Here is a 21626-nt window from a genome sequence, read left to right as displayed (position 1 = left end):
CTAATAATGGTTTCCCTGAACCCAGATGGACAGGTGTGGGGAGGCAGGAGGAGGAAAAGACCACACCTGTGTGAGAAGGCTGGCAGGAGTGGGGGGATGGGGGGGATGGAGCCCCGTTGTGAATCAGGTGGAACTCCTGGAAAGGAAGCAGAGCTCAGGGCTCCTGGACGGATGACTTTTATTTGAGGAGCCATCTGTAGAGAAAGGACAGTGGTTCTAGCTGAATACTCGCATGTCTGGGTGTGATTTTCAATCCCCAGTGAATCACAGAATTGTGAATATGACCAGTCCGTGGCTTTGGTGGTTTGCCTTGTTTCTGTTTGTTTGTCTTGCTTGTCAAGGGTCAGAGGTGATGCTGACATCCTTGGTAATGAAAGGGAGATGGTGCAGATTAAGTGCCCAGAGGATTATGACAACCTGCCACCCCAGCTGTTAAATTCAAAATAAACACAGCAGCAAAAGTAGTCAGTGCTGTTTTTGAAGCGACAGGATGTACACATGCACTGTCCCCTTCCTGCCTTTCGTGGTGTCTGTCCTTGCACCTCCCCCCGCCCCAAGCAGGTGCTTGTCTTCCTCCTGGGGACTCAGTCCACTGGGTAACAGTGCTGCTGGTTTTTGGAGAGACCTCAGGGAACAATGCTTGAGTCTTAGAATCCTTGCATTCCCCACAGCTCTACGTCATGTAGAATTAAAACCCCAGCGTGGAACCCCAGCAGTATTGAAGACGTGCCCTGGTCGTCAAAGGGCCTGAGAACAGAGCTCGGTCTAGGAACAAAAGGAAATGTCATCCATCCTTTTCTCTGGCTACACCCCTCAGGCCCTTTGGAAAGCATTTCCTTGCTGAACTGGAAAGGATCCTTGAGAATTTATTGGTCAGTGTTGACCACCTGCTCCTGGTGAAAATGGTAATCAAATCACCTCAGAAAAATAAATGTGCATGGAATCTGAGGACCCTGTTTCTCTCAGGCATGCATTTGGTGCCTAATACTTCGTGTAATCATAGTTCTCTTGACCATCTAGACTGTCCAACCCACCTCTATGTGCCAGGTAACCAGGATTGCTGGCTTCTAGTTATGACTTCATCACTGATGAGTTGTCTGAATTTGAGAAAATCCTGGAGCATTTATATAACTCACTTCTGTCATCCAGTAGGCACATGTAGCTTATATATCTTGCCAGATTTATGTGGAAGTCTAATGGGAAAATACACAAGAGTGCATCACAGCTTATAAAACACGATCCAGATGTAGATGACACCGTGAGACCTCATTCACGCCTCTCCTATCTGCACTGATGCCATGCTTTTATTTTTAAAGGGGGGTCTTAGGGACAGCTGTAGTGTTGGCTGCGTGTTGTGAGGGGAGAGGGAGAATGCAGGGGAAGCTTGGCAGGGAGACGGAGTCGCTGGCCTCTCGCTCACGGGAGGTCCCCGGAGGCACCGGGCTCATCGATTTCTTCCCCAAGAGATGAAGGGGCTGCCGCTGGATTCCTAAATCCTTATTCAAGTCTCACATTCTTAGTCAAGTCTTTCAAATGCAGGAGGTGAGATTTTACGGCCAGATCTTTTCAGTGTACCACAAAATGCAATCATGCTTGGAATCAGAATCCTTAGGCACCAAACTGACTTTTCGCGTGGGATGAGGAAACTCTATCTCTGAAAGAATTTGGGATAAAGTCATATCTTCCTTGCGTGTGATGGAATAAAATCATATTGAAAATATCTTCCAGGATATGCCTGACAGCTGTTTCTTTGAGTCCTGGGTTGGTATGTATTTATTATGTAAAATCACCTCTCTGTTCCAGATTGATGGGACAAATAGGTCCACAGGAAGCCGCTGCTGAACATTATGTCCCATGTTGGCAGAGTCTTTCCGGGATGGATGGGACTGAAGGACAATTCAGTCAGGTGGGCGTCTGCAAGTGGAATTGCTCAGACCAAGGAAGGATGAAGACATCCCAGGACATGAGGCACTGTGGCAGCCCAGAGGCTTTTCAAGAGATACTGTTCTGCCCTTACTGCCTTCCTCAGACCAAGTAACCGGGCACCAGCATTCCCACGTGGCCACGACAACCCAGAGTGCTGAATTTCCACACTGGTAGCTGAGGTTGCTTCCTTCAGGGGAGATGCACGGCAGGGAGCGTGTCTCTGAGGACAGCCCTAATGGTCTGTGGGACTAGGGTTTGTGGACAGAAGCGGGAGCAGAATCCCTCATCAATCAGGCACTGCTCCTACTCCTGCCGACGTGGGAGGGGCTCTCGAGAATGTGCTGGAGTCCGCATCCCCTCGGTGGAGCCCTGAAGGTGCAGGAGGAAGGAAGCAAGCCGACTTCAATGCCACAGACATCGAGGCAGAGCTCGGGATCTCTCCCAAGCTCTCTGGCAGTTTCTGAGCAGATCTGAACTTTTTTAGAGAAGTAGATTTTCCACCGGCTAGTGTCACTGCCAGGCTCATGTGTGCTGATGGGCGTTGAAAACGAGTACATTGACCTCACTAACTTTCCAGAAAAATGGTGGTTACTATCTTGCCCAGTGGATGGAAATTCAGCCTATGTCTTAACATCTACCTCTCACACACAACTCTTCATTGCTTTGAATATCATCACCATTTAATTCCATTTTGGAACAGTAAGCACTTACACGAATTGGCTACTGTTTTGTGCACGGGGGTAGTAAGCCCATGGATATGCCAGTCCCCGAGTTTAGGGAGCTCCCAGGACTGGGGCTGACAAATGCGTGATGCCTCCTTCATTGCTTTTGTGCACCTGCCCGACTGACCGCGGCTGAACACTGCACAGGCTCGGGGATGGGGAAATCCTCAGGAGTCTTGGGAGGACCTCGGGAAGCTCAGCCTTGGGGTGGCTGGGAAGCTAAATTGCAGAAGGGATTTGCTGGCTGAGAGGAGAAGCATAGCAAAGTCAGAGAGTTACAGGAATCTCCCCTTGGATTACGGATAATTCAGGACTGGATTTTGTACTATCACCTGGTTGATACCAATTGGTAATCTGCTAACTATTTTTAGCAGAAGACCAAATTCTCAGATAATGGAATCTGCATTTCTCATTAAAAGTCTAAATACTCTTAAATCTCACATGAAAGATGATTGATAGAAAACTATCCCCAAACCCTGTTGCAAGTTAGTTTATACCAAGACCCCCTAGCCTACAAGGTCCACGGGTTACTAAAGAGTATGCTTTGTTTCACTCTTGTTTATTGAGAGCTAGGACAGTCCCTAGAACGTAAAGGGTTCTCAAAACGCTGAATGAATGAGTGGAAATGGGTAATGTTCAGGGGTTGTCATTTAACTTTTAGGGGCATATTGTCTCCAACTGTGTAATGAAATGATAGCATCCGATCCGCATTTTATCCATGTCCTCAAGGAGCAGGGTCAATGGACATGAGTTGCTTTTTGCTGAATACCATGACGTAATGGTGTATTTAATCGCATTTTCAAGTATGGGATAATTTTTCTATTATAGAACATGACTTGGTGAGATATATATGCAAAATAACAGTAGTATGAGCACGCATTTCCAATAAACAAGATAAAAACTTAAAAAGCAACAGAATTTCACATTTTTTGGGTTGACATTGATTTATGACTTGTTTTGATTTTAATCTTTAATGCTAAATAAAAAGTAACATGTCAAACATCAAGAGATCTCTTCCTATGTTTCCTTTCCCACCCCCTGTGCAAATTGAGAAGGGCTCTCAACTTTTGGTTTTAGGAACTAGCGCCCTTGGTTTGTCTTCAGGGCACATTTATCCTGGTGTCACAGAGAGATTCCACGGGAACCATGGGACTAACGCTATTTTCTTCTCAGTTCTATCGAGGTATAATGAGGTGCGATTTCTCTACAGTCATAACCTGCACAAACTGATATAAGCAATTTGGGCAGTGTGCACTCACACTTGTGGTGCCTTCACCACGTTCCAGGGTGCACGTGTGTTGTTCCCCAACAAGTTATCAGCTTCGTGACAGCCCTACCTTCTGCTCCTTTCAGATGGTCCCTGCCCTGTTTTAGATCTCAGCTGCCTATTTCGACTTCTTTTCTTCTTTTAAGTTCCATTTAGAGTGAGGCCCAATGGATTTGACTAATTAAAGAAAGCTCCTCTTTGACTCTATTTGGAAAGGGGGCATATTTTATTTACACTAATGAGATAAGCCATACGGTCCACAAATCAGAGGTAGATTTTGCTCCGGAAGCATCACGGCAGAGCCCCATCAATACTTTTCATAGTGTCATTGATCTTTGCATTTGTGGGTGCCTTCACGTGGGGGTCCTGACTTCCTTATTATATACAGCTGATCCTCAAGGTTTGAAGATTCCATTTTCCACATCAGCTTAATTGCTAACTTTTATTTGCAAATCACAAAATCAATACTTGCTGTGCCTTAATGGCCATTCATGGCCATGCCCAGACTGATGAAAAGTTGGGGTCACCAGGCCTGCGTGTGCCCGGCTGAGGGGAAGGAGACGGTGCTTTGCCTTTTTGTTTCAGCTCTCACACCACCAACAAGCGTTCTTCTCGCCGTCCATGTAGTGGCAAGTTTTGCTGGGGATTTCACTGTTTAAAACGGCCCCAGGCATCGTGCTGAAATGCTGTGTAGTGTTCTGTCAAGCTGGTGCAGCCACTCTGGAAAACAGTGTGGAGGTCCCTTAAAAAGTTAAAAATTGAGCTACCCTATGACCCAGCCATTGCACTACTGGGTATTTACCCCAAAGATACAGACGGAGTGAAGAGAAGGGCCATATGCACCCCAATGTTCGTAGCAGCATTGTCCACAATAGCTAAATTGTGGAAGGAGCCGAGATGCCCTTCAATAGATGACTGGATTGAGAAGATGTGGTCCATATATACAATGGAATATTACTCAGCCATCAAAAAGAATGATTTCTCAACATTTGCTGCAACATGGACAGGACTGGAGGAGATTATGCTAAGTGAAATAAGTCAAGCAGAGAAAGACAATTATCATATGGTTTCACTCATTTATGGAACATAAGAAACAGGACGATCGGTAGGAGAAGAAAGGGAAGAATGAAGGGGGGTAAACAGAAGGGGGAATGAAGCATGAGAGACTATGGACTCTGGGAAACAAACTGAGGGCTTCAGAGGAAAGGAGGCTGGGGGAATGGGATAGGCTGGTGATGGGTATTAAGGAGGGCACGTATTGCATGGTGCACTGGGTGTTATACGCAAACAATGAATCATGGAACATTACATCAAAAACTAGGGATGTACTGTATGGTGACTAACATAAGAAAAAATTATTATAAAAAAATTAATTTGCTTACATGAAAAAAAAAGAAGAGCTTAGGGGGAAAACACTAGTGTCACACAGGCTTCCTCCTTTTGGGCATGAGTTACAGTGCTGACACCGAGTATGTATTAAATAAGGTATCTTTGAACAAAAGCACATATGAAACAAGGTCTGTTTGACCGGTTCATGGGAATGTTGTGAGCAGAGGTCCAGAAGAACCTCACCCCGTATTTCCCCTGGCAGCGTGACTCGGCAAACACTAGTTCAGTGTTTGCAGGGACAACAGAACATAACCAGCATGAACAATGAAAACTGTACGTTCCTTTTGAGATTGCCTGTGACTGAAGACAGCATTGCTTGGATCCGTCTAGACGACCTGACCCTTTTGACAGAAAGCTTATTTATCTTGTGATTGACCAAGCAGGTTCAGCAAAAGTGTTGACACGAGAACAGAGAAAATGTACTATAGCCCAGAACCAAACCTGTGATTTCTAACTTATATTACTCTCTAATTGACCAAATAAGATAAACATCTTTTTCAAGGGCACATGGAAACTTCGTAATTACCGAATGCATGGATCACCATAGAAAACACAAACATGTCAGCAACAACGGAGCCACTCTCCATACCTATGGCAAGGGAATGTATAACCATTCACGTTTCTAAATTATTTACACTGTATTTCATTAATATGTCATCGTATCTCCCTCTTTTTACTCTAAGTACAGCAGTGTGGAAGCTAAGTGACTCCGTGGAAAGTGAAATTAAAATAGATTTATGTCGGAAGTAGCTGACAGTTTGGAGTTGGATAGTCTATAAAAACTTGAAAATTTCTCTCTTTTTATTTGGACTTGGGGCATAAATTATTGATTGAACTGACAAACTCAGGCTGATGTACTGCAAGAGCTTTTCATCAATAATATCTCTATTGCTTATCCAGTAAGTAAACAAAGATTTACTCGATATTAAATAAAGAGGAGGGAAAAGAACCACGTGGTGAAGATAGCCATTCCAAAACTGCAATGGATTGAAAAAGTTATAATTCCAGTTATGATTCAACTGGAGATGAGTTTCGACACCTCTCACAAGAGAAGAGGCGTCTTCATGGCCAAAACCACTGCTCTTCCTCTGGAACTCCATCCACGTGGTCATGGTGTCAGAGGTGTTTGAGAATTGAGGACCTGACTCCCGGAGGGCACCTTTGACCGCGGGAGGGAGGAGATCCCAGGAGTCAGGAGGCAGGGTCATGGCTTTTTCAGGCTGCCAGTCACTATTCAGGACGAGGACTCTGGCTACGGATTTCATAATTTTACTTGCTAATTAAAACATAGTTTTTTTAACAGATGCAAATTTCATCTTGCCTTACACCCCGAATCTGTGAGGACGTCTGATTCCTGGTTCATTATAATTGAGACTCCAGATTCCAGAGAGTCAGCTCGTTGTTTAAATATTTTTAATAAATGTGTCAGATAATAACTCTGGAATCTCTTTAAGATTCACCTAGAAATGAGCATATTTGAATCTCCAATGCAAAAGAGATCTCCCAGTGAGTATATTTCAAATATTATGATATTGCAATTAGGGGTAGCTTTTCTCGATGTAAATAATAAATTTCCCCATTTATTTTGCTTGCATTGTATAAAGTGGGGAGAACTGATTCTTTTTAACTCACATTGTCATGCCATTTTGAGGATCGGAAAAGGTGATGTTGGCTTGCTTCTGCAACTGTCAAGTTCCACTTGTGAAATATCGTGTATGTGCATTTTAGCCCTTTCCCCAAAGGTATTTCTAGTTTCAGGTAAAACATCTGTGCATTTAGAATTTCTGTAACCGATGAAGTGAAAATTTGCGCAATCGTGGACCAGGCCTTCCAGTGGCTGGCGGTGTCTGGACTTCCAGGTCTCCCAGAGTGTGCCCTCCTTTGCCAGGGACAGGCACCTGCAGAGCCCTGGCCTCTGACTTTTCCTGAGCCCACATGCACGTTGCAAAGCAAATTTGGAAACATTCCATTGACGCTCCGAAAGAGAAAAACCTGCAGTGTTTTTAATGAGCGGGAGATGACACACACCACATAATTGTACTCGTCCAATACTACTGATGATTTGATTTATCCTATGACATTGCCTCTGTCTCGTGTGAGGTCAATATTATTTCATTTTGACGAACATACGAATGATTATCTAGATTTCTGCATGCTCACCATAATCGTCGGTCCTCCTAAGCCATCTTCAAAAAAATAGATATTTAGTTTTCTAATGTTTAGGAAACAAACAGGGAGAGTAGCAGCGATGGAAACGTCTCCTCTGTGTAGGCGTGTGCGCACAGACCAGAGTCACAGGGACAGTGTCCTTAGTTTTGTTTTCTCTTTCCATTTCAGTTCGTGAGAATTCTTTGTGTCGGCAGCAGTCTTTGGAAGTACCACGCGGAAGGACGCAATCATATTTCCTCCTATGAGTAAAATATACGTATTTCTTAAGCATTTCTCCACTCTTGGGCATTTGGACAGTTCTTGATGTTTTATGACATACAATGCTGAAGTGAAGTGTCTTTGGTCACCAATTTTGCATGCCACCTTATAATATTCTTGTTTTCTTACAGATCTCTACCCACTCTGTACACATGCTATCAGGAGCACAGGTGTTCACAGGCGCCGTGTACGCACATGCGTGTACAGGCCTCATACAGACACAAGCAATAAAGCGAACATCTCTCTGGTTTTCTTTGCATTTTGTTTACGATGTTTCCATGGGTTTAAACTCTTGTAGGGGAAGCGTTTGCGTACTTCATTTCATGCAATTCTCTCCAGAGTCTCCTGAGGCAGTTGTGGTTCTCACTGCCGTGCAGGAAAGGGAGGTGGCGCTCCCAGGGCCCGCGACAGCAGAGCTGCGCTTCACGCCCGGCCGTGGGCACACAGGCCTCGTGCTCCCCAGGCCTGTCCCTCTGCGTTATTACCAGCACCGAGCGAGCTAATCCACGGGAAAGAACCCACACGGGACGAGGCTCTTAGTCAATTCTCCCGGGTCAGGTGTGATAAACGAGAAGCCTCCAACATCAACGATGCTGTGACTCCACGCAATGTTTCCACGCTTACGAAGCACAATTTCAGTACTTGGGAGATTTTTTTTTTTTTTAGTAATAATTTTTTATTATATTATGTTAGTCACCATACAGTACATCCCTGGTTTCTGATGTAAAGTTCCATGATTCATTAGTTGTGTATAACACCCAGTGCACCATGCAATACGTGCCCTCCTTACTACCCATCACCAGCCTATCCCATCCCCCCACCCCCCTCCCCTCTGAAGCCCTCAGTTTGTTTCCCAGAGTCCCTAGTCTCTCGTGGTTCATTCCCCCTTCTGTTTACCCCCCTTTCATTCTTCCCTTCCTTCTCCTACTTGGGAGATTTTGAAGGCATTCTCGCAGCTCAGGATTTCTAAAGTTTTTACAAATCAATTAGAAGGCATTTATTTAATTTTAGATTAATCAACAAATTGATCAATTATGAAAATTAAAACATTCCCAGCGTGCCTTTTGGATAAAAATTTTGTGACTACGAAGTGCTACTTTTGCGCTCTCTCGATGTTTGGCAGCGCGGGGGCACGGGCAGCTCTGGCTTCATTTTTACGGTTTTCTAAGCAGATCCATTAGAAGGCACGATTTCATGGGAGGTTAAATTGATCCATTACAGAAATTAAAACACCTCCAATGTGTTTCATAGATTTAAAAATTTAAGCAACAAAAAGCATTAATCTGCATTTTTCCTTTTTTAAAAATTTATTTTTTTAGTCCTGACGCCCTTGCATGTTGTGATTAAGACACGGCAAATCCACAGGCACGTGTGGTTTACGGGACGCCGATCTGTCTCGGGTCGCCCTTTCCAGGGAAGCGTAAAGAAGTCCGAAGTAAAAGCTGTGCATTCTCATTAGAGCTCATTCAAAGGTTTAAGAACAATCTCACAGAATGAGCATCAAAGGACCACGCACTCCCTCCGCATCGCGTCTCCGGTGGCTTCCTTGTCCTCCGTGCGGAGTCTCGGGCGAGGCCCTTGGTCTCTGCTCCATGTGCTTGGCTTTGAAAGCAAAACGTGTTCTACGTTGACTCACAGATTCCTGGACAATTCGGTGCTTTCAGGGGAGGAGCAGAGAGTGGGGCCAGGGGAAGTGGCGCTTCTACCTCCCCCAGGGGCTGGGTGGGCACAGTGCGGACTTCCCTGTGCCCCCAGTATGGCTTTTTTTTTTTAATAAAAATTGAGGTTTTTCTTGTCTCAACGGCTGGCTGTGGTGCTGGTAAGTAGTGCCTGGGTTTGGTTGATCCTTCTCAAGTCTCAGCGATCCCCAGGAAACAGAGCAGTGCTGGGGACTGCAAAGCACTCGGAGGGGTGTCGCCTGGATTCCTGAGTGCATTGACGGCCTCTGTCCCTTCGGGTGGCTGCGACAGAAACCACACGCATTTATTTCTCCCAGTCTGGAGGTGGTGGTCCTGGTGCTGCCGGCAGGCTCCGTGTCTGCTGCGAACCGCTTCCTGGCTCACCCTCCCTCCATGTCCTCATGGGGAGGACCAACCGCAAGCTCTCTGGGGCCTCTCTCACAGGAGCATGAACCCCATCATGGGGGCACCATCCTCATGGCCTCATCATCCCCTCTGGGCTTCCCCTCTGAGCACCCCTTCTCCTAATACCCTCATATTGTGTGGTTAGGATTCCAGCCCATGAATTTTGGGAGCCGCTGCTGTAAGGAGCTCAGTGTGTTTATCTGGCCTTCATGGCTGTGTTCACGCAGCAGGGAGAAGTGGTTCGTGCAGGTGAGACAGCAGCAGGGTGGGGGTCTTCCCATTCCCTTGATGGGAGAACATCCCGGATTTTCTCTACGTTCTAGATGCTCCCCGTCTCCTAACCTTGAGCAGCCGGGTGAAGGCAGCCTGGAGTAGAAGAAATCACCAAGGAGCCAGGCCGACTGCATTTTGGATATCAACTAGAACGCTGATTAAGTGTGCAGTTTGGGGGGACTTTGTGCGGTTTTGGGGTCCCTGTGACTGCACAGAGTTGTCAGCTATGGCTTCTGTCCCTGCGTCCCTGCAGGGAGCACGCAGCTCACAGGGCAAAGCAGCCCCAGGAGGGAGGACGGAGAGGGGCTGGAGTCTATGCCCCTCTCTGCAGAGCTCAGTGCTCAGAGACACAGTCCCTCCACCTGGGGACGCACGGGCTGCACTCTAGAAAGGGCTCTGCGCTGGGTGGGTGGGACGAGGAAAAATCTCTTTCTGTACATTCCTTTCTAGATGTGATGTTCCTCACCAGCTGTCGTCTTGCTGGGTCACGAAGTATACACACACACAGGTTGCAAACTTGCTGGGGTTCTGCGTACTACTCAACTTAAATCTTCTCTCTCTTTAAAAAAGATTGTAGTTTTTAAGGCAGTTTTTGGTTCACGGTGTTATTGAGGGGAAGGTGCGGAGAGTTCCCCTGTACCCCCGGCCCGCACATGCACGGCTCCCCCACCATCAACATCCCAGCCGATGGTGCATTCGCTGGAGTCCACGACCCTGCGCTGACACGTTGCCATCACCCCTAGTCCACGCGCGGCGTCAGGGTCCCTCCTGCTGCTGGGTGCTCTGCGGGTTTGGACAGACGCACAATCGCCCTCTTTCTGGAGGATCCAGTTATACACTTAGCTCTTCAGGGCCGTACCTACGTCATCGGGCCTTGTGCAGGGGGCACCTGGGTGTGTGGAGGGCTCCCTGAGGCTCCTGCTGTGGGCGAGGGGCGGGGTCCTGTCCCATCCTGCAGGGGAGGGGCTGCTCAGGCTGACTCTGGCATGTAGACAGGGGACCCTATCACAGGAAGGAGTGTCAGTTCTGCTGCCTCCTCTTTGTCCTGCCCTGTGTTCTCGGTAGAGGGGAGGCATGGAAGGAGGGAGTGGCGTGCCTCCTGACCTCTTGGCCATGCGTGGTCCTGCCCTGATGCCATCTTATGGGGACACAGGTAAAGGAAAGCAACTCTTTCTCTTACTCATAGCACTCGGAGGCTCATGCGAATCTTTCTACACCAAGCATTTCTCCGGTTCTCTGTGGGTACTGGCTGGGTGTCCTGTAATGTCCCTCACTCTGACACTAATTACCCAGAGTTGGCACAGACCCACAGGGTAGGGCTCAGCCCCACAAGACTGCCCCGATGTCATCTCAGGGACCACCCGTGGGTCCAAGACTCCTGCACTTTCTACCAATGGGCTGAGGTCGGGGTTCCCACGCCCACCTCCTGGGAGTTCATAATTTGCTCTAACGGCTCACAGAACTCAGGGAAACACTTACTTACCTTTGTGGTTTGTTATAAAGGATACAACTGAGGAGCCCTAGGTGGAAGGGGTGGGGGGATGGAGCTTCTGTGCCCTCTCTGGGTGTACCTCCCACCCAGCACTGCGTGTGCACCAGCCCAAAGCTCCCCAGGCTTGGAACCCCAGGCTCCATCCTCTGTCCCCCAGCCCCCATCCTGAAGCTCTCTGGGGCCCAGCAGGTCACCTCATGAGCATAAACTCAGGTGTGGTCAAAGTGGGTTTGCTGTGAATAAGGCAGATGCCCCTCCCCCTCACTGGGGAACGCCAAGGGCTCAGGGGCTCTGTGCCAGGAACTGGCATGAAGACCTCGTACACATTTCTAGTTCTGTCACACAGGACGAAGAACACTCAACGTGTAAACATACCTAACTTTAAATAGTCAAGACCACCACTTGAGTCAGAAGAGGCTCATGTCCCTACTTGCCGAGTTTCCAGTGTGGGTCCCCTGCGTCCCCAGCAGGAAGGTGAGCCAGGAAGCGCACCTCACCTACCTTTGTGCGGGCCCTTCTAGTTACCGTGTGGTTGGTGCCATCCCAGGGCGGGCGGGACAAGGGCTCTGCACCACTGTTCCTGCTGGAGTTGGTCTCCTGGTCCCTGAACACGCTGAGCCATTTGTCTCAGGATAACTGAGAATTTGAGAACTCTGGGAAGCCCGGGCCACTGCGCGATCGTTCTGTTGAGGGAGAGCACACGTAGGCCAAAGTGTCCTTTAGCCGTCGCCCTCCTGCAGGGCCCTGTGGGGCTCCAGGGAGGCGCGAATGCGCGTCCCGATCCCTCAGTCTCCGTGGTCTGATGGAGAGCAGCGTGGCCTGATGTGATGGTTCAAACGAAGTGATGCGGGAGACCTTTCTGGATGGGTCAATTAATACTAACATTCTTTGTGCAGTTCGTGATATTTTCAGCTTTTCGAGTCTCACACAACCATATGCAAGACAGGGTTCATGGTCATCACTCATGGATGACAGACAGGGGCCCCTGTCTGCAAACTCCAGGCTTCCCATCCCCCTTACAGCAGCCCCTCGGCTTGTAGATGGGGAGCAGGAATCCAGTGGGTTTTCACAGGAGGATGTATAGACAAACTTGGGTTTGCCGAGCACGGCCATGGGTGTAGACCCTGCAAGACTAGGGTGAGTTTCTTCCACGACGGGAAGCCTCAATCAATGACAGCTTCTGGCTGATTTCGGACACAGGGGTGAGCTTGGATAGAGCATGGGGACTGTGGGGAAGTAAACCAGGATTCCCCTATGTGGGAGCGATGAAAAAACCAGCCTTGTTATGCCTCCCAGGCAATAATGTCACTTCTGCTTTCAAACTGCATTACTATTTTTAAATGAGTCCATTTATGCATATATACGTTCCTAGTTCACTTTTCATTTTTCATTAAGTCCATAGAGTGTGTAAGTGGCAGGGGTCTTACAGACTGTAATGGTAACTCGTTGGACACCAGCATTTTGTCTGTTCCTCTTTTCTTCTTCCTTCTACTGGAAGGAAGTACCTGTCCTTGGTTCCCTGATTCTGGATTGGGTAGTCAAGCACATGGTCTGTACCGCAGGAGGCCAGCTGGTATGCCGTATCTGTGTGCATTGCATGGCTCTGACAGGGTCCCACAGAGAGATCCATCAGAGTCATTTTGCTCTGACTGATAGGGCAGTCAGGAGGAAGAGGGTTGAGTGTCAAGAACCGCATCCAGGAGACACCAAAAATCTCCCTGCCACCCTTAGAGGAGGGGTCGAACTCCTGGGGAATTAATGCAGTGTTTCTTTCTTTTCATTTTTTTAAAGATTTTATTTATTTATTTGAGAGAGAGAATGTGAGAGAGAGAGAGAGAGGGAAAGAGAGACAGCATGAGCAGGGGGGAGGGGTAGAGGGAGAAACAGACTCCCCGCTGAGCGGGGAGCCCGACATTGGGCTCAATCCCAGGACCCTGGCATCATGACCTGAGCTGAAGGCAGACGCTTCACCGATTGAGCCACCCAGGCGTCCCTAACACAATGTTTCAGGGTTACTGCACTCCTTACTGTTGGCGGGTGACCAGAGAGCACAGTTTCCGAGACTCTAAACGCAGGATAATAGTCATACATAGTCATACATTAAAGTAATTCAAGATAATTTTTCAGGTACAAACAGACTGCAGATTCAGAGACACAGACCGTCTTGGTTCACCAAGTTCTCTGACATATGGAACCATGCATCGTTGTATTGTTCCTTTGAGGTGGCGATATCAGGTCCCTAACACATTAAGTGTTATTGGATAGGCTGTAAATGAATCTCATCCTTAATTTATGCTTTTAATGTTTCTTTAGTTAGAGTGTAAATGCATTCTGCTTTCTCCTGGGGTCTTCCCTGAGACCAGGAAAATTCCCTGCTTTCAATTCTCTGATAGCTGAGTTTTTCCCCATAATGAACTAACAAATATCTTCATTAGTGCTTCTCATTTCCGCTTCTAGTTTGCACAGAATTAAGCAATTCTGAGGATGCTTTTTTTAAGAGTTTAAATAGAGACACACAGGAATCAAATTCTCATTTCCCCATAGATTATCTGATTATATAGGAACAAATGCAGCCAGTTCTCAATTATCCATGCTAATGGGGGCAGGGATGACTTGAGAAAATGAAATCCACGGAGCTCAGAAATCTTCTCCCCCATTTATTTCAACCTTTCCACCCAGCAAGCATTTGACAAGCACCACTAACAAGCCGCAAAAGAGTGGCTCAAACTCCATCTTCTCTCTGTCCTTCCAAACCTGGACTAATGAGCACCCAAACCACAAATGGAAGGAAGAGAGAGGAAGTGAGATGCGTGAATAATTCCCCACCTGGAGTGCCCCAGCCTGCAGTAGTTGCTATCTTACGGTACTCACACAAGTTGGATTGAAAATCTATTAGAAGATTTGCTCCAAAAGGGCTGGGGTTGAGGTGGTTTTAGGATAAGGAGAGAATCTGCTTAATGTTATTCTTCCTACCGGAAAGTTTCCCTCATTACATGGCAAACACATCGTACAAATCTGGTCCCATCCCAACGCCACCGAATCTTAATGTTGTGCCCTGTTTTGTTGCATGGTGAGATTTTTACTGGCTCTCCCTTATAAGTAATACTTCTTATGCCTACGCTTCCATGATATTTTAGTGTTCACTATTTTTCCTTTTAAGATAAGATCCTAAACATACTTTGTTCTCAAAATGTTATGTTTTCACCCTTGGCCTTTTGTTGTGTGTCTAAGTGAGTGCCGTGTTAACACTTTTCATTTCTCCCATTGCAAGGTCAAGTAGGATTATTTTTTCGTTGAAGCCTCACACTTCGAAGTAGTAGCTGGTTCATTACGTTTAAATTCAGACTTCCTTATTCTATGATTGGCGTGGTAAATGGGGAGAGAGAGACAGAGAGACAGAGAGGGAGAGAAGGGCAGTCAAAGTCATCAGAAGGTACAAAAAGGAAGAGAACAAATTCCAAGGAAGAAATTGGAGGCTCTTGTTGAACTTCTGAATGCAGAAGCCGATGACTTTTTGTGTGGTCATTACCGTAAACGTCTACTGAGCACTTCACCCGCCTGCTGGGAGATCTACCGAGGTCCTCGCACGTGTTACCTCCTCTCAGATTCGAGGCATCCCAGTAAGTCCACACAAGTTTAATCCCTGTTTTATCGTTGAGGAAGCTGAAGTGTTGAGAGCTTACGCTGCTCACCTGAGACCTCATAGGCAGTGCGCTCAGTAATCTGTGTCCCAAATAAGGGCTCTTACCGCTATTAGTTTTTCCTTTCATATTCCAATGTCATGAGACATGCAGAAACCTTGAGGGTGAAACCAGATTTTTAAAAAACGGCTTCAAATGTATCTTCCCACATAGAGCAGGCTGAGACATGTCGACAGAGAACGAGTCCGTCGAGGGGATGAAGATGAAGACGGCGGGAGAGGGTGGCTTTCTTAAAAAGCTCCTGAAGAAGGAAGACAGGAGCCTCTCCACGCCCGTGAGAATGGCCACCGTCCAGAGCACGGACCAGGGACCCTCATCCCTGCAGGTGGGAGCGCAACATGGAGCAGCCACTTCGGACACACTTCGGACACACTTCGGACACACTACCGGTAACAGTGTCTTGAGGGACTGAACATCCTCTACTGTTTGACCCCAGAAGCATTTACCCAAAGGAACTGAAACCTCGCATCCACACAAAAACCTCTATAGGACATTTACAGCAGCTTTATTTGTAATTGACAAAACCTGGAAGCCACAGCGATGTCCTTCAAATGGTGATGGATGAATGAACTCTGGTCCATCCAGACCGTGGAATAGTATTCAGAGCCAAAAAGAAATGAGCTACCAGGGCAGGAAAAGACAGGGAGGAGACTTACATGCGTATCGCTAAGTGAAGGGCTCTGTGAAGCTACGTGCGGTGTGATTGGAGCACTGCGACCTTCTGGGAAAGGCGAGCCTGTGGATGCAGTGGCTGGGGCAGGGGTGAACAGGTGCTGCACAGACGAGTTTCAGGGCAAAGAAAATGCTGTAGAACGCCACAGGGACAGACACATCATTCTGCTTTTACCCAAACCTATACCATGAACAACACCAAGCGTGACCCTGATGTACCCTGTGGACTCTGGGTGATGAGGACGTGTCCGTGCGGGCTTGTCAGTGGTGACAACTGCACCATCTGATCGGGGTGCTGGTTGAGGGGGAGGCTGTTCTTGTTGGGCTGGGTGGGGGGGTGTCTATGGGAAGTCTCTGCCTTCCTCTCAGTTTTATTATAAACCTAAAACTGCCTTAAAAAAATAAAGTCTAAAAAAGTTTTAAAAAACGGAAGTGGAGAATCACCTGTGCGGGTCTAGGGATCAGCCTGGTGAGGGGGTGGGCACTTCAAGCACGAAAAGATGTGGAAACACTTTGACATGGATGAGAGAGAAGTTGGGGGCACCTTAATGTCTCATGACCTCAGAAGAGAGGTGAGAATATTTGCCTCTGAGCATCTTTTCAAGTGGGAAGGGGCCTTTTTTGGAGATCGTTATGTCTATGAGATGTAGTTGACTTTAAAACATGTTACTGTGTTACCTTGACAAAATTAAAATGAACTCTAAGGGGAGATGCACTAACTCACTTTTGGCTAACTGGGAGACTGTGGAAGCATGTCTTAGAGACAATGATTTATTTATTTAAGTTTCTGTGGGCAGAGACCTTGAAGACAATGGCTGGGTTCTCCGCTACCAGGAAGAGAGGAAGCAGAGAAGGGGTTTTGAGGAACCCATGGCTTGTCTGCTCTGCCATGAGTGGGGGAGGCGTGCATAGATGGGTGGCTTCTCTGTGGGGTCCTCAGGTGGGTGCCAGTCCCTGGTCACACCGCCTCTGTCCTCCACCTGCCGGCAAAGCAGTTGGGGCTCTGTATCTCCCTCTTTAACCCCCAAACCTCTGGCAGGGATCTGGTCACCCAAGCATTTTTATACAATAAAGACACATCTCAATTTTTTTTTTTTAGCAGAGAAATGATTAATTCAACATTAGAATTTGCCTAAAGAACTTTGTTCCGCTGTTTTTCAAAGAGAAGCATTGCTCTTATGTTCCTCTCTCCTGATCATGTAAGCCATTCGCAGGTGGGAGTGTCAAGCTGTTCATGTGGCTAAGCCCACGGATTTCCTTGGAAACGAAAAGGCTTGTTAACCAGGCAAAGTGTCCCCAGGGTGTCAAGCCCGAGTCTGAGCAGAGGGGCGTTCTAAGCTGCTGCACGGTGGATTCAGAGGGGGAAGCCTGGTTTTCTGTACAGGGGCTGATCATCAGGGACAATGAGGCTGAGGTCGCACGGAAGGGATTTGTTTTTTCTCTGTGTGCAAATGCACTGTATAATGTGCTAGCGTCTCTGTCCCCAGCCAGGCCCCCGTATCTCCAGAGCCGATGTCACTCATGAGCTCCGAAAAGCCTTGTTTCAGCTCCCTGGGTACACCCCCATGTGCGCCTTCCAAATGCCGGGCTTTGCTCTGATTGCTTCAGCATCAGAGGCCTCGGGGAAGAATCATCAAGGTCAGTCCCACAAGCCTCATTTGGAAGTGCCTGCTGTCTCAAATACCCAGGGATTTGCCTGTACTTTGCTGTTCTAAGACCCATCCGTACCACTTACATGAATGCCTTCCCTTCAATACTATCTCCCCAAAGAATTTCAGTGTGGCCGTAACACCCTACTTGAATATTTATGCATAGACTTTCCCATTTTCCAATTTCTTTTCTAAGATTCTTGAGTCCCCCCGAAGTTGCTTTAATAGCTCTGTGTTACTCAGCTTTCTTCCCTCTTTATTGGGGTCGGTAGATCCTGCTTGCCCGGGCTACTTGACTCATTCCCTCTGCAAATGCTCCCTCATTTTTAGGTCCCAATTTGCTTCGCTTTCCCACACCTTCCCTTATCAACATGGAATCTGATTTAGGCATTTTTTTTTTAAGGTTGAACAGAAGGATTCAAATATTTGGACTAAGATGCCCCAGGTGGGAATGGGGGAGGCAGGCGCCTTGCACGCTCCCCCTCACTCCCCAGAATGCTTGCCCCACCCTGGCTGGGCCCTTCGTTCTCCCTCTGCCTCAGCAGCAGCTCTGTCTGCCTTGGCTTCGAGTCAGAAACCAGGTCATGCTGGGTGGCCGCCGGCAGCGCACGGGGCAAAACCTCCAAGTCAGGGCTCACTTGTCTGTGAGGTGCAGGCGAAGGCCCCCTTCCAAAGGCAGCCCCTCTTCAGAGCTCCTGGCGCCCTGTGTCCATCCTGGGGACCCTGCCTTCTGTGCTTTGAGAAGTTAGTTTTCCTCTGGGTGGAAGCCAGTTTCCTCCCCTGTAAATATATGAATTATCTCTTCCTCTCTGGGTGTTTGAGGGGATTCAAGCTAATGAAATCTAAGAACGTGCCGGGAGGGTCTACAAGAACATCGTTATAAAATCTCAATAAATCAAGCGTCTCTCCTCCCCGAGACAGGCCATGTGCGGCCTCACCAGCGTCGGGCAAGCTCTTGCCCTAATACTTGGAGGGTAGGTTTAGAAATAACAAAATGCTTGAGCGACGGTACTGGAAATGAGTGGTTTTTGTCTTCAAGCCAGGTTGCTTGGTTAGAAGTAAGAATTCCAGGGACGCCTGGGTGGCTCAGTCGTTAGGTGTCTGCCTTCAGCTCGGGGCATGATTCCAGGGTCCTGGGATCGAGCCCCGTGTCGGGCTCCTCCGCTGGGAGCCTGCTTCTTCCTCTCCCACTCCCCCTGCTTGTGTTCCCTCTCTCGCTGGCTGTCTCTCTCTCCGTCAAATAAATAAATAAAATCTTAAAAAAAAAAAAAAAAAAGAAGAAGTAAGAATTCCAGCGGCCTCCCCACAAGAAAACAGGGTTATAGTCCAAGGTTGCACTCTGGTGGGAGTATCCTGTGAACGCATTCAGTGCATTCTGCCCTTTCTCAGAACCTTGGGAACACAGCCATTCACCCTGTGCTTGTAGCCCCCGTGCTCCCGCTAGGCTGCTGCTCGCGTCCCTGCTCGAGTCCCTTCAGGGACTCATCTCCCAGTGCCTCCCCAGCAGGGACCAGTCCACCGGCTCTGGACTGGGGCCCTTCTGCCAGCAAGCCAGCCACGCCTCAGGGCACCTGCTGGGCCCCTGCATAAGTCTGGGCAGCTCCTCCCCTGGGAACCCTGTGCCTCCTGCCCGGACTCAGCCTCCAGGTGACCAGCCCAATGAGGCCTTCCTGTGCTCCCCTGCTCAATTTCTTAATAGTCCACAGCATCTAATGACGTTCTGTAAAGTCTACTTATTTATCATGTTTATTTATCCCCCTGCACCCAGGAAGTCAGTGAGATCGCAGGCCCTTTAGAGTTCTTACTAGTGATTCTCAAAGTGGGGCTTTCCCAGGTCAGAGTGCATGGCGGTCCCATGATCCAGCTCTGACTTTTCAGTATTTGAAATGCATTTTAATAATTGAGAACTGTGCCAAATGGAGTCATCATGACATCTAATTTGTTTTCAAATTATATTGAAATAGCTATACTATGTGTGCTCTGTAAGCATTTTATTATTATGGCTGGGTAATGACCTAACTCCATTAGTCCACTACAACCCAGCGAAGGCCGGCTTAACGGGTTCCTATTAAATAAATTATGTATGTGCACATGTCATAGCCGTCGTATATTTCTGTATGTGTATTTATGTCTATTTATACATCTCCTGTTAGAGAATAGGCTGTTACCTTTATAGCAGGTCCTATTACTGAAGAAGAACCCATCAGTGCTTGGGACACATGATCGCATCTCGAGTTTTAGGAAGCTGGTGATGAGAAGCAGCTGCTGGTGAGACTTTAGTGCTTTGTAAGGCAACAGCCAGGATCAGCCCTATCTTCAGAGAAATTAGAATGAAACAATGTTGCAAAACAGGTAGCACACGGGTCAGTGAGAAGCCGAGCCCTGTGCTGGCGCCCGGTCCGTGCAGGGGCTGCACGCTGAGCTCTGGGGGCCCCACTGCCCCTTCTCTTGTCTTCTCCTTCTCCCTCCTTCTCTCTTTGTTCCTCTAGACGCTTCTCCATAGTCACAGCGACTTTGGCTGCAGAGCAGCGTTCCTGTCTCAGAGCACTTTTGCATGCAACAAACACATTGGTCCTTATGGAAACCAGGACAAGGCTGTGTTTTTGCAGGTGCGGGAACAGCGGTTGGAGAGAGTGGTGCTTAAATGTGGTCAGGAGCTCATCAGTTCTTGGTGCCAAAGGGGACGTGAGGGTCATTTATTCTCTCTGCGAAATGAGCTCTATTGCCCACGACCTCCCTGACAGATGTCAAACTCCAGCTTGAACAGCGACTGTTGGGAAACTCCCAATGTTTACAGCAGAATTAAAGTAGAACGGGACTGTCCTTTTTGGTTGAACAATTCTGTATCTGGCCACATTTTCCCCTTGAAATTACTAGTGTTAGCTCTCACCTCTGGGTTCATGCAAGGTACACAGAACTCATTTTTCAACGGGTAGACCCTTTCAACGTTCGTGTGACTTCATTTTCCACCGTGATTTCCCGAGGCAAACAGGCCTCACAGACTTCACTATGACCCATTTGACATTGTTCCTAGAGCCCTCCCTGGCTGACGTGTGTTCTGAATGTTTTTTTCTGGTATATGGACATTTCTTTTCAAATACAGGAATCAGGCTAACCACAGCAACTTGCATGTTAACGGATCAGTTGTGTAACCAGAACACATCCCTGTACGGGATGCAAAATTTCCAGCCTAAGAAGCAAATGGTTTTTAAGAAGCAATGAGATATTATTAACCCATAGAATTCTATAGTCAAACACACAGACAGTGTTTTCAAATGACCTACATGGTATGTACGTAGCAACAAAGACACCGATCACATTGTAAAGGGCTCACACAACAGCAGACACCTGCTCTCTATCCCCCTCCTGCTATGGGCTGAATTATGCCCCCGTAACTGCTGTGCGGAAGTCCCAACCCCCCGGGTGACTGTATTTGGAACGCAGTGTTTGAGGAGGTAATTCAAGTTAAATGAGGTCGTGGAGTGGGGCCCAAATCCAACAGGACGTGTCCCTGGAAGAAGAGGAAGAGACATCAGGGATTCGCTTGCACAGAGTGAAGACCAGCGGAGGCCACAGGGAGAGGCCGCCAGGCACACATCTAGGAGAGAGGCCTCAGGAGCAAACACACCGGCCGACACCCTGATCACAGACGTCCAGCCCCCAGGGGTGGGAGACAATAAATGTCTGTCGTTAAACCTCCCCGTCTGTGGTGCTCTGTGGTGGCCGTGAGCAGACCCATAGGGTCCCCCCGTGGGATGTGACTGTCTACACCAGTGGGGCCAGCGTCACGGAGACACTGAAATTAGTCCAAACCAGAGATGGATGGCTTTTCAAGACCAATAAGCAGGAACCATCAAGAATACACAGAACTCATCGTCAACACGGTGGGACTGAAGCATCTCTACCTTAGGATTTTATCACATCCATACACCTTTGAGCACTGGAGCGAGTTATTGTCAGGTTGAAAGTGAGCACCCTTGATACTGGGTCGTTTGAAGAGACTCCTTAGCGGCCAGTCCTTCCT

The sequence above is a fragment of the Ursus arctos genome, unplaced genomic scaffold, assembly GCF_023065955.2.
Source record: "Ursus arctos isolate Adak ecotype North America unplaced genomic scaffold, UrsArc2.0 scaffold_27, whole genome shotgun sequence".
NCBI classification, from domain to species: Eukaryota; Metazoa; Chordata; class Mammalia; order Carnivora; family Ursidae; genus Ursus; species Ursus arctos.
This window is presented reverse-complemented; position numbering follows the sequence as displayed.